The 18,804-nt window shown below is 39.6% G+C and overlaps 2 long non-coding RNA genes across 2 annotated transcripts in view; one reads left to right on the forward strand and one right to left on the reverse strand.

The window, feature by feature from the left end:
- Positions 1–18,804, reverse strand: part of LOC111557524 — a 338,367-nt gene that overhangs the window by 211,891 nt on the left and 107,672 nt on the right. The gene's annotated exons all lie outside the window — the stretch shown is intronic.
- On the forward strand, positions 14,272–15,546 carry LOC123381685. The gene is made up of 2 exons (XR_006588992.1): positions 14,272–14,506; positions 15,287–15,546. It is a non-coding gene; the product is annotated as an uncharacterized LOC123381685 (long non-coding RNA).

Below are 18,804 nucleotides of genomic sequence, written 5' to 3' on the forward strand. Positions count from 1 at the left end.
TAACATTCAAGCATTGTATTCACTTATTCAATATAAACATTGTATTCACTTATTTATTTAATGATTACTCAATGAACATATGCTACATCAGAGTATTTTCCTAGTAGAATTGTCTTTTGAAATTATTCTGATCTGGTTCAAAAGATAATCTTATAGCAATAATCAGAGAAAGATGGATTTTAAAAAAAGAAATTGGGATTAAGGAAAAAATAAGAGCATATAAAAATAAAATGAAGCCAGAGGCAAGATTAATCTGTGAAATCTAAGATATGAATCTATATTCTGATAAGGATAGGCTACCTGTTTTATGCATAGGAGACAATGCAAAGAGAAAAGCAATTGGTTATTGGATGTTTTTCAAAGTCTCATCCATTGACCTTGCATCAGAATAACCAGGTACGCTTATTTCCTTCACGTGACCACCTGAGATTCCACACGTGTTCGCTTTATGAGCATTTCACAGAAGCCCTGATGCCTTAATGTATCGAGTTGTCAAATCATCATGTTGTACACCTGAAACTAACGTAACACCATGTTACATCATTAAAAACATTTTTTTGATAAAAAAAAAAAAACCCCTAATGCCTATGTAAAGCTGCCCTGCTATGTGAAATTAAAGATACAAGGAATAATACTGATGGAACCCTTGGCAAAACTTTTGGAAAATCATTTGGCAAAAGTGCTAAAAACATTAACAGCCAATATTTGAAATGCTTAAATTTTTTTTTCCTAAATAGTGTTTCAATCAAAAGAAAAATACAAGAACTAAGAAATAAAGATGATAATTGCAATTCTAAATGGGTTAAATTGAAAACAACCTAGTTGTGCAAAAATGGAGAAACACCCAGTTAAAACATTAGAATACCTTTTCCACTGATTACTCTGGAGACATAAAAAATGATAATCATGACTTTGGCCAAATTGGCTCAGTTTCCCCGATGAAACTTGGAGGGTGGAATTTAAAATGACTGCATTGATGTAAAATATATAAACTGAAGACTAGAAAATAAAAAATCAAACTAGTATGATGTTGTATTATGGATGTCCTAAGGATGGTTTTATTTCCCATTTTTTTAAATTGCTTCTCATTTTGGTTTGGTTTGGCACTGTGTGTGCTTTTTTACTCCAGATGGGCCAGTTTTCTATCTCCCTCACCATGCATTATTAGAAAATTAAGAATCAAGCTTTAATTATTTCTACTCTTCCTGTTCTGGACAAGGTTATGGTGGAAATAAGCAGTGAGGGGAATAGGTAAAGCTTAATATCACTGAGAGAATCAAAAACGTCCATGAAAATATAAATTCTGTTCACAACCCTCAACATCTCTTGAGTTTTCTTTTTTTTTTAAAGCATGCTTTTCTTGGCAGCTGAGTTTATCGGCATATGTAAAAATATTATCCAGGGTGCATTCTGTATTTTCATAAATGTGACATGATAACATCCCTTAAAGAAAGGGATTTGGTGGTGAACTTCCATCAGTTTTCACTCGTGGGACTCCCTGAGGCACCTTCTATGCCATGTCAACATTGTCCCCCCACCAGCAAAGCTGGGAGATATAAGGAGAGATAGCATCTCAACATCTTGTCATCATTGCCTTCCTCACCCTCATTCCACCCACCTTCTTCCCCTGGTGCAGGCCAAAATGACAGGAGGAAAAATGTTGCTGTTATTGCCTTTTTTTTTTTAAGGGAAATAATGTCAAAGATAAACAATGTTTACAGATTTAACCCAAATGTTAGTCATAAAATGATATTCCAATGCTTGGATGTGTAATAAGGCATCTAGCGCCAAGTTAATACTGTCAACAAAAACCTTGTCCAACTTTCTAAACTGTCTTCATCTGAACTAGGGGCAGCTCTCAAGATACTATGAGGGATAATCCCATAAAACAAGTCAAAGGGCACATTTGCCTAGGTTTTGTACCAGTAGAACCTAATTTTTCTTCCATTACAAGAGAGCATAGAGTTCTTTGGAGGATAATGTGGGTGGAACGGGGTGGAATCTTCTTCAGCCCTTCTTTCCAGAAGAAATAAAACATTTGCACTGGACTGCTCTTTTCAAGATCAACACTACTATTTGAAAGGTATGTAAAACTCTCTTTTTTAGCCACTAAAACATTGCACTTAACAGTCATGTTCCACTCAGTGGTGGTGCAAAGAAAAGATACATGCTGAAAATTGTGTCATGAGCCAGGCATAAGATCCTTGGGTCTCATACTTCTGAATCTGGGGTGGACAATGGGATTCACAGAAACTGAAAAGTTTGCTCAGTTTCCTTGGGGCAGCAGCCTGAGCTGAAGTTGCTACCCTTTCTCTAATTAACTTAGCGCCTATAACTTTCTTCTCCCCAAAGAAAATTTAAGGGGCTCAATTCGCTGTCACTCAGTATGGAACGTCTATGTTGGTCAAAGTTTCCACCGAGACATCTCAGAGGTAGCCAGCCTCCCTCCATTTCACCTGTCCAGTCGGCTGTGTCCAAGAGTAGAGCTGGCTTTTCTCAAAGCACACTGGGACAGTCATAGTGAATTACGTAAAAAATATCAATTTAACACTCTCTCATCCAAAGGGTTTTGTCCATGTGGAATTTTTGGCTCTACAATTCTCCTGAAGTCCTCTTTGTTATAGGGAGAGGGTTCCTTGGAGATGCTTCCAAGGGAGATGGGTCCTTGGAAGATGGATTATATGGCACACCAGCCAATTCCACGCATACACGTGAGGCTTTCCTGTCCCCTTTGTTGCACTGCTTGTACTACAAGAAGGGGACAAGGCTTGTTTTTCCTGGAATAGTGTGGGACAATTCTTCTTAAAGTAATTTTAATAATCTTGCTCACTCCTTCTTGTTTTTTTTCAGAGTCCACTAGAATAAAACAATTTAGCTACGACAGGGATGATATTTAAATGGCTTCCTCTACTTATTGTTGGTACTAAACTTAGGGATAGAGAGACTCTGAAAAGCTCTAAAGTCCTTTCTGATCTCCCGAAAATGTTTTTCATCGGTAGATGGAAATGCACACTACTTTGTCTTTATTCCCTTATAGCACTTAGCACCGTCTTAAAATACAAATATTAGCCAAAGATATCCATATAAGATGGTGACTTGAGAACAGGATTTAACTTCTCTTTTCTTACGTCCTTATTGAATTGTCATCAGATCATTTTATAAAAATTAGTAAAAGTCTGTACTTGTGCATCCAAGGGAACGATCCCTCTATAATAGGGACCTCTGCTAAATGGGACCAAAGACTGAAGGGAAGTTAATGAGAACTAACTTGTCAGTCCCATGTCTGAGAAAGCAAATAAGTGGAGGAAATCCATGACAGCCCCTGAAATTTCCAAAGAGAGAAAGGCAAGAAGAAGATACAGGGTACACGGGAGCTCTGCGTTCAAACACTGTTATGGTAATTATCATAGTTTTGACACAGCAGCTTTGCCAGAAAGTTAGTAAAGGAGCAGACTTTTGCTCTATTCACCAGGCTTTGGTACCTGGCTACGGTCATACTTTGCACGCAGACCAGAAACTGCATAGTCCTCTGACTACTTTATCAATCGACTGGACATAAACACTCACATCAACTTACCCTCCAGCCTGTGATGTGGGGGGGACCAGATGAACAGTGAAGGGAAGCTTATTTGCATGCCTGGTAATTTTTAATTGAAGAAGGGGGTCGGGGATTGGAAGAGAGGAAAGCCATCCTTTTTTTTCCCCCAAATGGTCATAGTCCTGGCGGAAGGCATAAATCACATAAATCAGCATAAAAGAAAGAAAGTTGGACAGAGACAGAAAGAAAGAGGAAACTCCCAAGAGTGGAATACAAATATTCCCTTCCTGGCTCCATATTCAGTGACCAGGTTGGCAACTAGAAATGAGCATGGTGGAAGTTTTTACACTATAGAAATAGGCAAATGCTACATATCAGGTCTTTCCCTCCTACCCTCTGGAGAGCCTGTTGTTAAATATTTACCACCACTGGATTAAAAGCAAGCTTTAAAAGGAAGATGAGGTCGCAAATTTATTAAGCACCTTTGGTGTGGTCCTTGACACCCATGCAACCTTGTGATATAGTTATTATCACCCAACTTTGCAGCGTAAGTAGCTGGGAGTCATAAGAAGTTACATTATTTGCTCAAGGTCCCACCCAGCGAGAAAGAGGCAGAACTTGGACTCAAACCCAGCTTTGTCTAGCTGACTCCAAAGTCCACGGTCTTTCCACCGCACTATGCGGTTTTGCTAAAATCCAAACTCCGTGATTCTGAGATGGCTCACTGACAGCACTTGCTTATCACATTAATTCTCCTTAGCATTTTTATTTCCCCCAGTGACGTTCAGGCATCTGAAAGGCCACTGTAGCACTTCCAGCACATTCATCAGGCTTGTTCCCATGGCTCCAAAGTCAGCCTCCCCATTAAGATCCTTCTTCAAAGAAACCATCCCAGAGTCAAGCAAATCAGAGTTCAGTAACCACTCTGCATTTTCTGACATTGGGAAGATATATTGCTACACTCGGGTGACTGTAATGTTTAGAACAGCTTTGGAAGAGTATTGTATCAATTATATTATCCCTCTGGGAGCTCTATTAACATTAAAATGTCTTATGAGACTAGCTAAAGACTTGAACAAAGAAAACCTCTCCTACGAAGGCTTCCTCATATTTTATAGTTGTTAAGGAAAAAAGAAATCCACCTTGCCTCTCCCTTTGCACATGACACTAGGATAGATGGCTCTTCTTGGACTATTTTAATCAAATTATCTCAGAAAATGAGACCCCATCTCAGATTACCTCAGACCAAAAGCAATGCTGTATAGAGGCAATGTGAGCCAGTATGGATAGGAATTACACATACCTGGGTTTGAATTTTGGCTCTCCTACTTACAATCATCAACAAAGCAACGATCGTTGTAGTTATAATTTAGTGAGCAGTTACTATGGGCCAGGGGCTTTATATAGTCTATTTTGTTTAATTCCCACATCAGTGGACCAAAGCGGATCTTATTCTTTCTTTAAACATGGGAGAACAAAGGTGAAAAGAAGCTAAGTGAAGTTAGCCATCTCAAACAGGTAGTGTGGAAGTCGGCGTCGCCTCCTTGTCTAATCTTCTCCCCTTACGTGTGGGCCAGGTCTAGTGACTTGCCACTAGTGAGCAGAACACAGCAAATGAAATGTGCTGTCTCTTCCAAGATGAGATTATAGAAGGAGTGACTTCCATCTTGTTTATACTCTCTCTTTTGCTTGCTCACTTTGATGGAGCCAGATGCCATGTTGTGAGCCATCCTATGGAGAAACTCTTCTGACAGGGAACAGAAGGCAGCCTCTGGCAAACATACCATAAGGAGCTAAATCCTGACAGTGCCTTTTGAATGAGTGTGTAGAGGATCTCACCTCAGCTAGACCCTGTGATGACTATGGCCGTGGCCAACACCTTGACTGTAGTCTAAAGAGAGACCCTGAGCCAGAAGATCCAGCGAAGCCCTGCCAGGATTCCTGAGCCACAAAAACCATGAGCTAATAAATGTATGTTATTGTAAGCTGTGAAGTTAAGGGGTAATTTGTTACGCAGCAATGGATAACTAGTATAGGTGGTGAGATAGAGAGATGAGGTTTAAATCCAAATTTCCAACTTCAAAGCACAAGCGCCTTTCCCTTTTTCTGATTCCTTAAAAGCCATGTGGACTTTGGGAAATTACTAAAACCCTCAAAACTCACTATTTATGTGAATAAACTAGGGATGATGCCCATACCATAATATTGTGGGGCAGCTTAAATAAGATAATGCATGTAATGTCTTTGCCTTCTCTGTCAGTTGAAATGTAAAAGTGGAAAAAACAGTGAAAGTTGACCAGAGGAAAATGTCTTAATAATGCCAGGCAGTATATGATGGTGGGGAGCCTAAAAAATAGGTACAGCACAGACTTCAGGCCAGCAAGAGCACAGTGCAGGCAGCACACAGTAGTTACATGACCCAAGTCCGGCCATTTCACGTCTTAGATCCTGTTTCCCGTGGCTGCTGTGATAACAATGTACACCTACAGGAGTGCCCTTTGGATTAAATGAGGTTGTGTTTGCAGAATAACTGGGACAGAACCTGGCAGATAATGAACACTCAACTGATACTAGCCATTTGCTAGTCAATTTGCAAGATTTTGCTAGAAAATTTGCATGATGTTTACTAATAAAGATGGCACCTCAGGGACCTGTGCATAGGTGAGTAAAATTTCTGGATCAAGACCTTTTCAGTAATCCTCGTCATTTGGCAGTTCCTCTCCATTCCTTAGAGGCATCAGATAAGTCTAAACATTCATACTTTGGGGGCGCCTGGGTGGCTCAGTCAGTTGAGCATCTGACTTCAGCTCAGGTCATGATCTCCCGGTCTGTGAGTTTGAGCCCCACGTTGAGCTCTGTGCTGACAGCTCAGAGCCTGCAGCCTGCTTCGGATTCCGTGTCTCCCTCTCTCTCTGCCCTCCCCCACTCATGCTGTGTCTCTCTCTATCTCAGAAATAAATAAACATTAAAAAAAATTTTAACATTCATACTCTGGTTCTCTATCTCAATCTCTTTTTCCTCCTCTATTTGTTAAATCTTATAGCAGAGGTATAACCAATAGTTAAGCCCTAAAGCAAAGAAAGACTCCATCTAAATTATGTGCTTGGTTTCCTATGCAGAGATTCTTCTGAGGGATCAATCAGCAGACATTCGGCCTTCTGCTAACATAGATAGGCGCTACTGATGTCTCCACAGAAAATATATATAGCACACAGTAGGCGCTCACAAAGACCTCCTTAGGATCTTCAAGAGTAACAGGAGAAACCATATCGATCCTGTTTATTTTCATGTCCCCAGTGTCTCGCAAAGGGCCTCGCTTAGAGTAGGTGCTCAGATGTTTGCCAAATTAATGAAAGAACTGAAAAAACATGGTGGCTTTTTACTCTTCTTAGACAATCTCAGCTTGATTTTCTAAACGTTAGTATGTTGACCAAAAACTTTGGTTTATAGAATTTGTCAATGTACTGGATATACGTAGCAACACACATTTTTGAGTTTTGCTTTTCCTATAGTCTTCTCTTACATCCTGGCAAATCCGATTGAAACACACAAGAGTTTGCTTCCCGTATACAGATTTATGATCTACTCAGTTTCTTATGAAAATGAAATAAAAGAAGACAAAAAGGTGAACACCAATAATGACCATTATGTTTATTTTGTTCAGCTAAGTGTGGGAGTTTACTCAGACGCTGAAGCCACACAGGACTGTGCTAGCCACGATTCATTTCTACAGCCACACAGGACTGTCTCACTGGAGACATGCTGGGCCTAGTCACCTTTTTTTAAACCTCAAAGGTAATTCGGACATAGTTAAAGATTTAGAAGGTCACATAGTTAATCTGACACTAACTAGCCCTGTAAGTTTATGTAACTCACCACAGCCCGCTAGCCTCAAGGAATTTGATGAGAAACGCCAATGACATTGAATTTTATCCACTACCAAATCAAAACTATCACATACGTAGACCCAAAGAATATGCACAAATGATCTAGGAACAGTTATTTTATAAAGGTCACAATTTCACTTATCCCTGTTTTTTATGCATTTGTCCAATGGGATTGGGATGCTCAGGAGTTAAGAAAAGATGAGAAAAGATTTATTCAGTTAGAAAAATCAGCAAGATGTGAACCACATTTTAGAATTAGAAACAGCAGTTGTATTAAAAGGAAAAAAAAAACCACCCTGACTTAGAATTTAACACGTGTGTGCGTATGTATATATGTGTGAACACATGTGCTCAAATATTTCGTCTCCTCTAACTGGCTGAGTAAACTCAAATCACTTCACCTCTGAGAGCCTCAGTTTCATTATCTGTCAAATGGACAAAATAATCATTCTGACCTCACTCTGGCCCAGTGGTAAGGTTTCAGGGAAACATTTAAATGAAACATCAAAGTACCTAGCATAGCTCCAGGCAGATAGTAGGCTGGCATTAAAAGTTTGTTAAATCTCCATATGAATGGGAATGGCTAGCCACAAATGAAGTCTAATTAGAAAATGATTACATAAACCAAACCTTTGAATGCTTAATGGTGAAAATAAAAAATTTTTTTTTTCTGTTTTCTATTTAACACTGGGCATACTGACACAATTAAGGGCCAGGACTTTGTGAAAGTTACTGCTGTAGAAACAGAGCCAGATTTATTATTATTAATAATAATAATAGTTATTATTATTATTTTTAAAGTTATTGCATTCACAATGTTCATGTCATTTAAATTAAATTCTAATTCTCTGGATTTTGCTAAGAAAAACGTCTGAAAACTGTGTACCTCTTTAGAAACAATTTTCACTTTTCAGAATACTTTAATATCCTCCATAGTCAGCCCACTTAGCCTCAGCACACTCAGATAAATGGTGGATTTACAATCATTTTCTCAGGTCTCCCTGACTACTGGTTTCATCCCCCAAGAGAAGCTGATTTCATTTCCTAGAAGACAGAGCAACTACAGGCTAGCTAGGTGACTGAGTCTCCGGGCCCTGCCTCCTTCAGAGTTCAAGTTTCTCTTGTGAGCTCCTCTTGTCTAGCACCCTGTAACCACTGGTGTGCCACATGGGTCTAAGGACTCTATTCTTCCCTCCTCACATACTTCATTGAAGCAACGGTTTTCACAACATCTCATATGCTTGTGTGTTCTCAGCCAACATCCTAGTTCTGCCATCTCTCCAGCAGGATCGACACTTGTGCCGCCATGTCCTGTCAGGTACTAAATCAAGGGAGTTTATCCTTTTCTTCACTAATGATGGTTCCTGCTCTCCAAGAACGGCACCATCATCTACTCAGGGAACATGAGTCAGAAACCCGGGAGAATACCCAAACTCATCTTTCACTCTCCCCCATCTCTCAAATCCAAGGCTTTCTGATCTTAACTTCCAATTCTTCATGAATTAGTCCCATCCTCTCTTCGTCTACTGTCACCGTCCTGCTTTAGGCTCACAGCACCTTTTACCTGTCCTATTGCATGCATTCCTAGACAGTCTTCCATCTCCTAGGCTTGTCCTCCCCAATCCATCCTCCTCAGGACAGCTATGATGATGTTCCTAACAGGCAAGTCTGCCCATGTCACTCTGCTGCTTATGATTGTTCTACACGCCTTTCAAGATTGGGGGCAATGTAACTTGGCATTTTAGACCTTATATGTATTCCTACTAGATTCTCCAGCCTTAGTTCCTACCACTGTCTTTACTACAATAATACTCAAGCAATGCTTATCTCCTTAGAGTAGCTTTCTCTCTAATACTTGCTATTTCACGATGATAGGCCATTTTGCCTGATGTTCCTCTACACAGAATATATTTTCCTCTTCCAGTATTCTTTCAACTCAAAACTCAGCTCAAGTTTGCTATTTTTCAGGAATCCTTCAATGAGTTCCCAGGTTCCTACAACATCCCACGAGCACCTCCATTCTGGAACTAGTTAGCAAGAACAAACTTTTTTCTGGACTAGTTGGAGATCCTTTTTAGAGCAGAGGACTAAGCAGCATAATGCAATCTTTAAGAATATGGGCTCTGAATCTAGAACCGTGGAGTTTGAATCTTAGTTGGCTAGTTACTAGCCAGTAGACAAATTACCTAGACCCTTTGAGCCCTAGTTTCTTTATCTTTTAAGAGGTGCTAGTAACACTGAACTCAATGAACGATTATCAGAATTAAATGAGCTGAGTCCTAAAGGATGAGAAGGAGCTGGCCATGCAAAGACTTGGAGAACGCCTACTTCAGGGAGAGAGAACAGCAAGTACAAAGGTCCAGCTGATGAAACACTGGGCACTGAATAATTTACAGCCAATAACCCCATCCCTCCTCTAGCATGCACTCAGTCTAGGATTATGGTTTCTAAGAGAAAACAGTTAAAACCCCAGAATTAACACATGGCGCTTTGTAGAATCTTATTAGCTGTGATCTGCTTCATTTCTTTGGTCTCATTTGGATTCTTTCCATACTCTACTATCACACTTAAACTTTGGGTGAAACTTGAAAGCCCTCAAAAGTGGTGAAAGGGCTACATTGGCAGGGCCCCAGTGGATGAGTTTAAATGCTGAGCACTCTGGCAAGAGCAGCTCAATGAGGGCATTACCCAAAATGGCGTGCCTCTGAATGAACATTGCAAAGTACACACATTCAGGGAATGCAGACTTCTTGTCAAATTTGACAGCAGGCTTATTTCAGCATGAGATGCATTTGCCAAATGAGCAGAGACTCAAAGATCGCACTGGTTTTAAAAATGATTTTTGCTTTATAGCAGAAAAATAAAATGATTTATGAGTTTGTCAGGGAACGGATGTTGCCTTTTGAAAAAAAAAAAATCTCCCCTGTTCCAAAGTGTCATGAATTGCAAATGAACCAGTGGATGATGTATATGTGCATGTGTGTACGTGTGTACGCACACATGTATCTTAGTGCTTGTCCTCTCTCTTCTTTGCCTCCGTGGTTTGGAAGCCAACTCTACCGTGTGCCTTCACTGATGCTGCAAGCAAATTGTAATTATAATGCCGAACAGTCATTTCCAAGACAAACCAAATCTGTGTTCCATTAAAGTCATGGAATAGTTAAACATTTTTTTTTTTTATTCCCAGCCATAATAAAAAGCAGGCTCCCCATTCAATCTAATGCTCCAGAAGTCAGAGGATTCCACATGGTCCCCTCTGTGATATTTGGAAATAGATTCTGATGGTGTCCCAGGCATATCAGCAGGAGGTCAGTTTAACTTATGGTTTATCTTGCTCGCTGTGGTTTGGACAGCGACTGCATGGAAGTCCTGAAATGGTAATCGATTTCCTCTCTGAGATGCTAAGCCTGCCTGCCAACTACTAAGCATATTCCCTCGGCGTGTCCTTTCGAGATTTTAGATGGAATCACAGAAATGAGAACTATACCTTCTTGTGGAACCAGGGGTGAGAAAATGCTGCTCTTCGGGAGTTGTCTCAAAAGGAAAAAATAAAGATTGAATCTTTCTATTCATCAGTTTGCAAGAATCATTATAATACGTTTTTGTAAAACTGTCTTTGAAATGAAATCTTCTTTTATAACTCACCATTTACTTTATCCCAATCCCCTAAATTTATGTGAATTCAGGATGCATTTTAAACATAAAAGTAACTCTTTTAAAGAATATTTGGATTAAAAACAATGTTCCAACACCCACCAACAACTATTTACCTCCTACAGAAAGTCTAGCTTACATGCACTTTCTGTATTCTCAATATTTTGCAACCATGCTGAAAATTACCAATAGATTTAAAATTTTAATTTAGAAAGATCATAAACTTCCAGCCATTTCTTTACTTAGCAGATCCATGTTATACCTCTAAATAGAGTGAAACATTCTGCTCTGTTTTGACTTCTAAAGACCTCCCTAATTTTCTAATAAGTTCAACTACGCATTTAAACAGTGGGTTTCAAATTTTAAGAGTGACTCACAGAGAGATATACATTTACATTGTAAACCAATACCCACAAAAAACTTACATTCATGGAACAATACTTCCCCTTACCATCTACAGTCCACTCTGACATTTTCTTTCCTGTTCCATCCCATTCCACTGCATTTTTAAGATGCTGGTCACAACCCACTAAACTGATTTTCCTATACATCGATAGGATAAGGCCTGCAGTTTCTTTCTTTTTTTTTTTTTTAATTTTTTTTCCAACGTTTATTTATTTTTGGGACAGAGAGAGACAGAGCATGAACGGGGAAGGGGCAGAGAGAGAGGGAGACACAGAATCGAAACAGGCTCCAGACTCTGAGCCATCAGCCCAGAGGCTGATGCGGGGCTCGAACTCACGGACCTCGAGACCGTGACCTGGCTGAAGTCGGACGCTTAACCGACTGCGCCACCCAGGCGCCCCAGGCCTGCAGTTTCAAAACACAAATGCACTAATTTAAAGGAATATTCCTTCTTCCCCTCCCCCGCCCTCTCCTCCTCCTGTTCCTTTGTCAATATTTTACCCAGAAGTTTCATGGATTTTGTACCATAAGGATCTTCAGGATATCTAAGTTATCACGTCGACGCTTGACATTTATAAATAGTCTCTTTATCCTCATCTCTAAAATGAGGATAAAGATAAATAGTATTGATAACACAGGATTAATGTAGGAATTAAATGAGATCATGTACATAAAGCACTTAGCTCAGCCCCTGGCACATAGAATGTTCCCAATAAATGATAATGAATCCCTATGGCAGACTCCCACTTCTAATCCCATCTTTTTGCCCCACAAAATATGTCTCTAGATAGGATCAAAAGAGGAAAAAATTAATAGAATAAGCCTTCTAGCTCTCCAGTTGGTAGTTTCTTTTGAATAATAGACTTACCTGTTTTGTACTCCAAATGGGGTATAGGCCTGTGACTATCAGAAACTACGGAGCTCCCTTCGCCATTCTAAATAATGTCCATTACATCTTAACATGGAATAATTACACAGTGTATCCTGAGAGAAGTTTGACCAGTTATTTATTAAAGAGTTCTAATTAAGGGCCAAAAGCTGTGCTTTTGAGTTATTTAAATTCACCTCCTATATCACAAAGGAACAAGTCCCTGCTGTGTGGGCCTTGGCAGGATGCTCCATAGAGATTTTCTCTTCTATTTCTCACTTCCTTTCTCACTACCATCCTTCCCTTCATGACCTTCTCTATCTGCTGCTTCTTTCCACCCCCTTTCTCAGAATGTGATGAAATGTTTCCTTTTTATGTCTTTTAAACTCTGCAATTCTTTGGCCACTCAGTTCCTGCTAGATCAACAGATGGGGAGAAGATGGGGGCTGGGTGTGAGGGATGTTTTCCTTTTGGTCTGTGGCTCTTTTTCTCCAAATTCCTTTATGTTAAATACAATATATAACTGTGAGGGTTGAATTCCTTCTGTAAACCACCTTGTCTAGTCGACATGAGCCTTGGATGGTCCTTCTATTAACATGACTTTGATTATATTCCTTAAGAAATTGCAATCCTGGCCTTAGAATGCTAAAGGCCTGGGGCACCTGCATGGCTCAGTCAGTTAAGCATCCAGCTTTGGCTCAGGTCGTGATCTCATGGTTTGTGAGTTCAAGCCCTCCATTGGGCTCTCTGCTGTCAGCCCAGAGCCTGCTTCATATCCTCTATCCCCCTCTCTCTCTGCCCTTCACCATCTCATGCTCTGTCTCTCTCAAAGATAAATAAACATTAAAAAAAATGCTAAAGGCCTATCTGTTCCCTTCTTTCTCTGAGCTGCATTGAAAGAGCAACAACATGAATGAATGTCTCTGTCTCTGCCACCCAGATAAATGACACACCCAAAGAATTTCCCTGTGGCTTCTTGATGCTTCCTGGAAAGACTGAAAGTTTCTCATCAGGACTTCCAAGGTATTTTATGACTTAGCTCTCACCTAACATTCCATCCTTATCTCTTGCCACGGTTGTTCTCCTCATCTACCATTTATTCTTTCTGCCTATCTCTGCCATGTGGGATGATTTATCATTCTCCCAATTTTCTAGACTTTCTCATGCCTTTGCCCAGGCTGTCTTCCTCCACAGAACACTTTCCACCCTATTCCACCACTTTATCTGACCATTGTTTATTCACTCCTCAAAATTCCACCCATATTGTGACCCTTCCTTCCCTGACTCCCCAGGCTGTACTACGTCTCCCACATCATGCTATGCACTTCTCTTCACTACGGCACTTACACACACTATAACGAGCTGCCTCTTCAATACAGAAAGTTCCTTGTAATTTCATGTCTATATTTTCAGAAATAAAGGCGGAATGGGTATTTAGTGAGCATTGTTTGTGGGTTTAGTTAACTAACTCAAGTCTAGCCTCTTGTGATGCTTCAAAGCTGAATTACTTGAATTCTCTAGAGCCAAGAGGATGAAAAGGGATGTTCCTTTCTTCTACCCCATGAAACTTGCTTGGCTTTTGCTTTGCCTAGTAGTCAGCCTCCTGTCCCATCTGGAGAGGCTTCTTTCAGTGCTTCAGTATGGTTTGATTTTGGATGGGTGTGTGTGTGTGTGTGTGTGTGTGTGTGTGTGTGTGTGTGTACGTGTGATATAGTGGCTTATCTCATCTTCTATTTGCTTTTAGATTCCTCACTTTGAGTTTACATCCAGTCAACTTATTGCCTCCTGAATTATTTATTGACATTTGAGGCAATGGACTGTGGTCCAGATGGGGATTTCTATCTAATGGAGAAAGTGCTTCCTCACAAACTAGATGAGTTCCAGTTCCAGAACTGGAGCCTCTGGAGGGTTCAGAAATCATCAGGTGTCAGGGAGATTGCCTAACCATCAGTCAACAAATGGGGTCAGACTCACAGACTATACATTCATTCACCAGTCACTGAGTCCAGCACCTTCTTCCTCTGCCATTTCCTGTACCAGGCACTGTCCTGAAAGGATGGTCAGACTTACATCTTGGCATCAAAGAACTCAAAGTCTGCTGAAGTGAAGAAGGGTGAAGTGAAGAAGCCCATAGTAGGATGGGCTATGATAAAGGTATGTATAAAAGTAGGTAAGACAGAATAGAGACTAATGGAGAAGGCATAGCAAGATTTGACATGGGGAGAACAGAAATCACCAGGTCAATAAAGAAGCAAATACTTTTCCAGATGTGTCATATGAAAGCGATTTGGGAACGTCCAAAGTTGATGAGGACCCCAAATTCTGTCCCTATTGGTTTGAATGCCACTTGAAGCAAGACTCTTTGGTGTATTCTGGGGAATCAGAGAAGACAGCTGAGTAGGGAGTGAGGGAAGAAAGCATAAAGGCATGAATGTAGAGACAAGAGACTGACACTTGGGAGACTTCCTTCTTCACTCTACTGGCTGCATGTTGAAGCAGGATAAAGGAGATAAGCAGAATTCAACTTCATTATTTTGGAGCAGTAGCTAGAAATCATCCCCTATCACTTTAAATCCCCTGGTCTTCCCACTTTCACCATGAAAAAGTGGCCAATAGAATGGTGAAGATAAGCAAGGTGACTGGCAAAGTTGCTGCCATGTAGTTACACTGTAGTGAGACCACTGGCTGACTTCCGTGATGATTAAAGGGAAACATCAAAAGGTAAAACGTCAAGATGAAATGACCTATGCTTTTGATAGCCCTGCAACTATACAGGGGTTGTCCGAAGTTGTCATTGACCTTGTTATTATCTCCTGAAGAGTCTCTAAACCTGGCTTAGTGAACCTTGGCCATAGGCCCTCTGTTCCTCCTTTTCTTTGATATGTGGCTTTTTCTTGTGATCATTTATATGACAACCACTACATTGACTTGCAGGTTACCTGAGCGGGGTGCAACCCCTCACTGCACGTATATGTGGAACCTTAAATCCAAAAAAGGGGAAGGGACTTCACCAAGACCACACAGTTAGGGGCAGGCTTAGTCCTTGCAACTACATTGCCTTGTCTTTTGATGTCCAGCCTTCATTTTGGGAGATCTACTCTACCATCTTTAACATACTTGTCTCAAAAATGGCAGAAGAGAGGGGTTAATAACTTGCCTATGATTATGCAGATAATAAATAATGAAAGAAAGCATTTAAACCAGCAATGTTTGATTCTATTTTTTTTCTGTTATATTGTTTTGGGAGAACAAATCAATGTTAAGGATCACTCATGTCTCCTGAGGGAAACTCATCTTTCAAGTACCTTGAAGTATCCTTAAACATCTTGACATGTCCTTTAAACATGACTTGTAGCAAACTTTATTCTTGAGAAAACAGGATCTTGAGAAAAAGATCCCCATGGATCTTTGCCTTCTCCAATCTTCAAAGGGTTTTATGTAACTAGATTGCATATATGTGGCTGGAGTGCCTTAGGGGAAGTACTTGAACTGCTGTAGTGACTTATACTGTCTGTATTACATCCAGTGCCTTGATTCTTCACATAGCTGGGAAGATTTGTCACATGTTTATGCTATTTTGACAGTAGCTGGACTGAAATAATCCAGAGGCAAGCAATATTGCTTCTCTCTAACTGGCATACCCATGGAGCAGGGAGGTTCACGATTAGGCATTAAATGGCTGGAACAATCGGCTTGGATGCCTCTCTTGACAGAGGCATGGAGCAAAGCCATAAGACAATCTTGTCTGAATGGTGACAAGGTCATAGGAAAGCTGAGACTGTTATCATTGATACATTCCAGGCACCAGTGAACTATTTCATATAGTGTCTGAAGAAGAAGGAACTTGGAAGTTCATTTAGTCCTCAACACCTCTGAATTGACGGAGGCTAAGGGCTGAAGAGGGTCTTCTCTCATGGTTATAAGAAACAGATAGAATTTAGAACTTCTCTTATCCAAAGTTTGAGTCTCTGGTTTAAGCATTTGTTCAGGCTAAGTATGGGCGAGGTGAAATTATTATTTACACAAAGAAGTAACAGAGGCAATAATTTGATAAATTGTGCCCTCACAGGGTCTGCATACAGTTCTCCTAACTCAGGGATTCAGACACCGTTCACTACCTAATTCAACTGCCATCCCCTACTTCTTCCCTGGGGAACAAAACTCTGATTTTATTCATGTGGACATATGCACAGGTCCAGATAATCAATCATAATTGGCGTGATCCAGTCATGACAATCCCGTTTCATGTCATCAGTGATTTGCTTAGAGTTGAGCAGACAACCCAGTTCTGGCCAATGAGACATAAAGAGAAGTCACTGGGGACTTCATGACTCAGAGCTGCAGCACCTATCTTGCGACCACAAGAGGAGACGCTGCATACAAACTGAAGATGGTAGAGACAAAGGACCAAAGGAACTAAAATCCTAGATAGTATTGTTTAGCTGGCAACCAAATCTGGGTCCTCACATCTCTAGGTAGTGTGCTAATCCAACAGCAAGTGGCCTTACAGTTTGAGCCCTTAATATTGTCACTTGCAGCTCCCCTTATTTTAAATATATATATATAAAGACAAATTCCAATGATGGCTAAAACCTTGAAAACTAATTTATTTATTAATGGACTAGTACGTTCCCCAAAAGCAGAGATTGTTAGGCCTTTCATTCTTATATTCCCAAGGCGTAGGTCAGGGTCTGCCATTGTGTGGATACTCACTAAATGCGCGAAGCATAAATATATATAAACCTACATAGACAAATAAATTGCAGAGTAAAGTTTGGATGGGCATGACTCAACTTGAAAATCTAGCATTTGTTGAGAACCTAACACAAGCCAGCCCTTATCATAGTGGATTTCCCAAACCAGTATGGTACCAAGGACAAGACGGTATGAGCCGTCTACCCTGGGTGCAGGCAGTAAGGGGGGCACTGTCCATCCGTAAGGTACTTTAAAACAATGCCGCTGATTGGTCTGTTCTTTATTATCACCATGAGCCAGAAATTCTAAAGAATGTCAGTGATAAAATACTCCTCCCTAAGAAAAATGTGTTGTTAGTCTAAATTCTAAACAATTGTTGTGATTACTTGTGAGTTTTAATAATATGGACGTAAGGTTTAAATTAACACTTTTTTTCTTACTCATCCTTCAATAAACATATTCTACACAGAAGTGAATTCAGAGAACTCCCAGCTATACCAGCAGCACCCAACAGACTATGGGCATGCAAGTCAAGATTATGTTTGTGACAGTTTAGAACGATTCCAGTTCACATCTCTAGCCCTTGTGGTATTACCTACCCTTATATTTAAATGGGTGATTCTGAATGAACATCAACAACATAGTGATTGAAATTGGTGAAGAAACAAAACTAAAGTTATCACATATCTGACATTCTGGGTGACCAGTTGGGAGAATTATTTTGCATTTAAAACTTAAAACAGAGCGAAGGTATAGGATGTTATGTTATTGGCTAGTAAGTGCAAATTTGAGCTCATTAACGGAATACTGTTCTGAATTTGAATTTTCCTCAGGTTAATTAGACACCAAAAATACTACTTACAAAGAGCCAGAATCAGACTGATCAATATACCTTAGAACACCATACTTTAAAATTCGTCCCTGAAGTTCAGCACAAAGCAATTGTGGAAAGGGTCATTAACTATACAACAAGGAAATTTATATTTTGCATGAGTCAAATTTCAAAGAAGAATGCAGAAGAGGCAATAAAAGATGTCGATTGGACATTGCTAGGACAAATCAAAAGGACAAAAGAATGTCTGCCTCAATCATTTTCTCAAGGAACTTGTTCTAAAGCACCTGATTGAATAATGAGTTGACATGGAATAATGTCAATATTAGTTATTATGTAGTCATTTTCTCTGAGTTTTCTATAAGATTTTATAAAATGTAAGATGGTTTTGATAAATTTTCTGGTAAAGTTATTTTAGTGGATTTTCTTTTTTAATTTCATAGGAGATTTTAAAAGTGGTTGTTTCGATTCCAAAGATACATGATCTGTGTAACAATTTCTGGAATTTATTGTGAAATGGGGTTTTATGAATCTGCCAAATTTATTCTATGCATAATATTTTCTTAACTATTTATATACCTATTGGTTCTTATGAAAGACAATTTTTGAAATTAAATTAAAATAAAGAAATCTTGATCAATTACGTGAGAACATAGATTGATAAGTTGGCCATACTGTCTATTGAACGTAAACAAACAAGGAAGACCAAATTTGATAAAGTCATTGACATATCTGCACAAGGTACAAAAACAGAAACTCTATTATTATTACATAAATGTAGGTGTAACTTTTTCCCTTAAAAAACACATTAATGTAATTTAAAAGTATTAATCCTATAATTTTTTTCCTTTTTTATAATGTATTTTTATTGGCATGATTATATATGTGTGTATGTGTGTGTGTGTGTGTGTGTGTGTGTGTTCAT

Source organism: Felis catus, chromosome D4, assembly GCF_018350175.1.
Source record: "Felis catus isolate Fca126 chromosome D4, F.catus_Fca126_mat1.0, whole genome shotgun sequence".
In the NCBI taxonomy this organism is placed as follows: domain Eukaryota; kingdom Metazoa; phylum Chordata; class Mammalia; order Carnivora; family Felidae; genus Felis; species Felis catus.